This window comes from Choloepus didactylus, chromosome 2 (assembly GCF_015220235.1).
Source record: "Choloepus didactylus isolate mChoDid1 chromosome 2, mChoDid1.pri, whole genome shotgun sequence".
Classification (NCBI taxonomy): Eukaryota; Metazoa; Chordata; class Mammalia; order Pilosa; family Megalonychidae; genus Choloepus; species Choloepus didactylus.
In genome coordinates, this window is record NC_051308.1 from 117,094,623 (window position 1) to 117,100,622 (window position 6,000).

At 50.9% G+C, this 6,000-nt stretch overlaps 1 non-coding gene across 1 annotated transcript; it reads left to right on the top strand.

Moving 5' to 3' along the window:
- The first annotated feature begins 3,316 nt into the window (after positions 1-3,316).
- LOC119528328 lies at positions 3,317-3,475 on the top strand. Its single transcript, XR_005215636.1, has one exon. It is a non-coding gene; the product is annotated as a U1 spliceosomal RNA (small nuclear RNA).
- The last annotated feature ends 2,525 nt before the right edge of the window (positions 3,476-6,000 follow it).

Below are 6,000 nucleotides of genomic sequence, written 5' to 3' on the forward strand. Positions count from 1 at the left end.
CTTCCCTAGACTTCCGATGGGCCAGACCTGCTCGCGTTCCTGGAAAGCCCTTTCACCTCAACGTCTCTGCGTTGTCTTCCCCGACAAAGGGGATTCCTCCTTTGCCTGCCGCTGTCGCTCTTTCTATCCCACTCAGTTTAAGTCCAGTACTTCCGTCAGGCCTTCGGGTTTTCGCCGGTACCGAGGCAAAGACATTCGACTGATGGAAAGCCTCAAACCTCCTACACAGGCCCACACACACTCGGCCGCCTCTACTGACTTCCTTTGAAGGCTAGTCTCGAGGCCGAGTAACGACTGCAAAAGTATCAGGGCGTTGACCAGGTGGAGGACCCAGGGACAAGCCCACACAGATTTCACAATCGCTCCAATGATTCCTTACCTGTCTTGAGCTTCTTTTCTAAGGGCACTTTTATTCACCCTTTTCCATACTTGAGCCATCTTTTTGTCTGACTTTTAAATAGTTCTTGCTCAACAGGTCGTGGACTGCCAGTTTTCACACAGACCCAAGGGCGGTTTTCAGAGAAAGGTAGTATCTGGAGAAGTTTACACGTCTCCTCACAGCAAAAGGCCAAAGGGAAGAAAGAGTTTCTGTGTCGAGGGTCGCGTGCTCACTGGAAAGCTGATCGCGTTGTTCATCATGTCCTGCTCTGGCTCAAACTGGAGACGTGGGCGCGACTGGACTAACGTATCTTCCGCAGCGAAGGAGGGCCCAGCTCAAGACCAAGCGGACTTCATGGTAGCTTTAGATGAGAAAATTTCAAGATTCTTCCCACATCCACCCCCCACTCCTTCTCTCTTGTATCTATCTCCCGCCTACCCTGACCACCCAGAGTAAGAGGTTTCACCACCTTCCTATCGGGTCAGGACCCTTTAGGGCCCCTCCTCAATAGGACAAAGGGGGCAATTATCCTTCTCCTACAGGAGCGGAAATGGCAGGCAGCATCACGGGACCTGCAACTCTCCGTGTGAGCCCTAGAACCCCGCGCCACCTGCGACTGGCCGGTTTCTTGCTAACCCTGTAAAGTCCCGCCCCAAGATTCTGGGCTACCTGATGCGATCCGGCGAAAGGAGCCGCACCAAGGGGGCCTCAGCCATGTTCCTGGGCCTGGAGACAGACCAGGAAGAGCCGATTCTGAGTGGCAGCGGCAATGGCGACCCAAACCCAGCATCCGAATTCAATTTCCTCAAACCTTAAATTCTGAGCGAGTCGAGGGTCGCGCGTTAAATTGACCTCCCTTCCTTTGTCAGAAGACTCATTTGCTCAAATGCAGAGATCACGAAAGGGAAGGGTTTTATTGGCTAACGTCTACACTTCGCAGACAAGAAAACATGAATCTCTGACCAATAGGGTGCAGGGTTATGAGGGAAACATGGGCGTCAAGGAGAAGTCTGTTGTTGTTTTTTCTTTTGTTTTTTGTTTGTTTTTGTTTTGTTTGTTCGTTTTTCAGGAGTGTTGGAAGGATGGAGTTGTCATGAACTAATATTGAAAACTGCAGGTGCAGAAGGTTTTCTGGGGAAACATCCAGGGTTCAAGTCAAAGCCTGGGAGGGCTTGGGAGGCTTGCTTGAAAGAGAACTCCATCCAAGCTATTTGTATCTCTCTGGGTCCTCTTGCCTGTGTATGTCCTGGAAATGCTGGGGGTTGGGGTGGGGTTGAGGGGCTCAGTGATGGGACCTTTCTCACCTGCGGTGCTTCCTCTCTTACCTCCTCCCAGCAGCCTCAGCCTTGTCTACTGCCCTTGATCAGGAGACCCATCTCTCCTAACGCTGCTTCCTTGGAATGGGGTACCCCTAGATCAGTTCGTTGGAGCTACCGAGACCATCAACGCACTCCGTGACTTAGGGACCTGGTTGGTTTCGCAGGCGCGCCCATGGGCCTGGCAGAACGCTGGGTGCGTCGCATGCTGGCTGGTCTTTTGGAGAAAGCAGGGAGGAACAACCTTCGGGGACATCCCTGGAGGGGTTGGCGGCATCCAGAAGGGTAGGCGGGCCATAGCTTCTCCCAGCTCAGTGCAAGGAGTGATACTGAAGGCAGGATACAGAAAAAAGGAGCAAGCTGAAGCTCCCTTGTGGTCCACAGCCTAGTTGTCCGGCATATTCACTTGACTTTGCGGTTTGGTTCCTGGTGGGCGAACCCTTTTGCAATGTCTCTCTTCACCGCTGGAAACTTCCCTTTGTCCATCGAACCGTAGTGCATCGCAGAAGCCAAACGCACACCTGCCAGCGGAAGACGTCCCAAAGTTCCTGTGAAGGGGAAATAATGCAGACCAGCTGGGCGCGTCAAACCCTGTGCTGGCCACCCAGCCGTTAGCTTCGCGTAGGAGGCCCCCTTAGATACACTTGCTCCTTTTTTCCTGAGGAAGCAGAGGTTCTTGCCTCATCTGCATTACACGCAGGGAGGAGTGGTTTTCGAGAGCTCCTGAGCTCTGCCCAAGTCTACAGAGCCATGCATGCAGCGGTTCAAATCCCTGGCAGGCTGCCTTCAAGCCCGCACACTTTGCCACCTCCTCCCCAGGCGCGCAGTTGGGACTAAACTTGAATCACTGAGAGGCAGGGGCAGATGCAGAAGTAGAGGCCAATTAGTGGCGATTGAAATGCCTCCCTTGGAAATGACGTGGTCAGTCTAGTTACCCAGCTCCGTTTACTGATAAAATGTTTACTAGGCTTTTGGAGGATGTGACTGGGGGCGCGATACTCGCGGGGGTGGGAGGGAGGCTAGCGGCTGGATGAGGTCCTCGAGGGCTGCAGGTCGTCGTCTGTATAGTAAGTGAGGCAGTGCATGGCCCATCGCAGGCAGCTTGTGAGCTACGCAGAAATGGACAAGTGTCATCAGTGCCATGAGTGGAAGGTAGGGGTAAAAATGAACACCAGAAGATCAATACGATGGTATGTGTCACAGTAAAACCCCACAACCAGTCAAGGGATGATATAGTTCATCTCCATAGACCTTCAACTAGGCACCGCGCGCCTTTACTCTTTTCCAGTCTATCCTCCCAAGAGGTGTGGAGATAAATACTGTGTCCGTTGTAACCTTAGAGGAGAGTGAGACCCAGGGAGGTGACGCTGAGTGACGCGACCCGACAGAGGTTGCCCGTGCAGTATGCAGATGGCGTTGGGCATTGGTTGGCGGTCTGGGGCGGCTGCTTCAAGGCGGCAGAGGTGGCTGTGCCGTTGGCGGTGGTTGGCGGCTGAGGCGCGAATGACTTTGGCGAGAGCGATTTGGAAGGATGGCGGCGGGCGGGTGGCGGGGAGGGTGGTGACCGTGCGTTTACAGTGAAGAGAGAGGAGGCTGCACTGTGCGGGCGCGGTGCGTGTGCATACTTACTTGGCAGGGGAGATTCCTTTATCCCGAAGTTCGGTTTTCCAGTTTAAGGTTGGTCCGTTGCACCCCGGGGCCTGCCGACTAGTGCAATTCCCTCACACGCGGGAAACTCGAGTGCTTAATTTGTGTTGGTGGGCGGTTTTATGCGCGCTTTCCACCGACGTTCTCTGTTCTCACTGTAGTCTTGCGATTTCTCGGCCAGTGGTTGGAGTCCGCGCGATCCAAAGTCTTCCTCTCTTCCCCTGCCTCACCAAACCTCTGGTCATTCCCTGCGGGACCTTTGGCAGCGCCCAGAGTTCCGCCAGGCCCAATCCCGACAATGCCATACCCGCCTTTACGCTTTTTGTTTTCCTCTCCCTCTTCTCTCCTCGTCCTGTTCTCTCACCAATGGCTCCTTGATCCCAAACCCGGCCCTGTCCCCTCGCCTCAATTTCCTCTTCTCCTGGACCGGGCAAGCTGCATCCTCTCCCACCTCTCCCTCCCGCCATCCCAGTGCACACCCTGAACAGAGTCGGGCTCTGGCTGAGGTTTCTGCCTCGCGGGAAGCACCAGGCCGATTTAGCTTGGGCCTGCAGGAGAAAGGGCCTTCAATTGGCCGCGCCAGGTGGGAAGGCATGGGAGATATGTCCTTCCCACGTGTGGATAAGGCCTTTCCAGAGTCTTGTAGCATGGTGGTCTCTGTTCGCAGTGAATCTTGTGGAGCCGGAGCACTCGCCCTCTACCTGGGTTATGCAAGTGCTTCCGACAGCTCACCTGGCTTCCGCCTCCCCCTTGCCCTCCCCCTCCTCCTTCTCCTCCTCTTTTATCCGGATGATCTCTGAGTCCCTATCTTCCTTTTGTGCCTGGGAACCTCCCTCCCTCCTCCCCAAATGACATATTTATATATACACTTACAAACACACACACACACACACACACACACACACACACACACACACACATATATATATATATATATATATAAAATTACATGTGTAAAAACACCACAGGGCTGCAGAACACCAACAGTGAGCCTTACTGTAAATGATGGGCTACAGTTAATAGTACAATCATAAAAATATTTTTCATGTGTTGTAACAAATGTGCCAAACTAATGCAATGTTTAATAATAGGGTGTTATATATGGGACCTCTGTATTTGAGGCATGATTTTTCTGTAAACGTACAATTCTCCAATAAAAAATATATATCTATATAAAAGAAACAGGAAACGTCATCCATGCTGAAAAGAAGACAATCATGGGAAACAATGCCGATATCACCCAAAAGTTGGAAATAGGAGGCAAATTTTAAGCTATGATTATAACAGTGCTCAAGTAGTAAAGGGAAATATAACTATAATAAATTAAAAGATAGTAAATGCTATCAGGAAATAGAAATAATGGGCCTAATTTAAATTTTAAAGGAGAAAATGTGGTTCTCAAATTAAAAAACAACAGATAAACATACATAAGTTTGGTGACAGTATGTCAATGAACTGCAAGGTAAACAGAAATCATTCTATCTGAAGAATAGACAAAAAATTGTGAAGGAAATTAACAGAGCTTCAGGGACAGTGGAACAATACCAAAAGTTCTAATGTGCATATACTCGGGACTCAAGAAGGGGAGATAAAAGACAATGAGGCAGAATCTGTCTTTGGGCATACTTCATACAACACTCATGAAAATGTCAAACTGCTGAGATCAGCGAAATCTGTAAGTTTTTGCGGCCAGGGGACCTGCGCCCCTCCCTGCCAGGCTCAGTCCCATGGGAGGAGGGGCTGCCAGCTCCAGGAAGGAGAAGGGAGAACTGCAGTGGTAGCCCTTCTCCGAAACTCATTCTACTGATCCATACTCCAACCATAGATAGACTGAGACCAGACACCAGAGAATCTGAGAGCTGCCAGCCCAGCAGAGAGGAGACAGGCATAGAAAAAAAAAAAAATAACACGAAAAACTCCAAAATAAAAGCAGAGGATTTTTGGAGCTCTGGTGAACACAGAAAGGGGAAGGGCGGAGCTCAGGCCTTGAGGCGCATATGCAAATCCCGAAAAGCTGATCTCTCTGCCCTGTAGACCTTTCCTTAATGGCCCTGGTTGCTTTGTCTATTAGCATTTCAATAACCCATTAGATCTCTGAGGAGGGCCCTTTTTTTTTTTTTTTAATCCTTTTTTCTTTTTCTAAAACAATTACTCTAAGAAGCCCAATACAGAAAGCTTCAAAGAATTGCAATTTGGGCACGTCAAGTCAAGAGCAGAACTAAGAGAGCTCTGGGACAAAAGGCAATAATCCAGTGGCTGAGAAAATTCACTAAACACCACAACTTCCCAAGAAAAGGGGGGTGTCCGCTCACAGCCACCATCCTGGTGGACAGGAAACACTCCTGCCCATCGCTGGCCCCATAGACCAGAGCTGCCTCAGACAACCCAGTGTGACCGAAGTGCTTCAAATAACAGGCACACACCACAAAACTGGGCGTGGACATTAGCCTTCTCTGCAACCTCAGCTGATTGTCCCAGAGCTGGGAAGGTGGAGCAGTGTGAATTAACAAAGCCCCATTCAGCCATCATTTCAGCAGACTGGGAGCCTCCCTACACAGCCCAGCAGCCCAGAACTGCCCTGGGGGGGACGGCACTCACCAGTGACATAGCACAGTCATCCCTCAACAGAGGACCCGGGGTGCACAGCCTGGAAGAGGG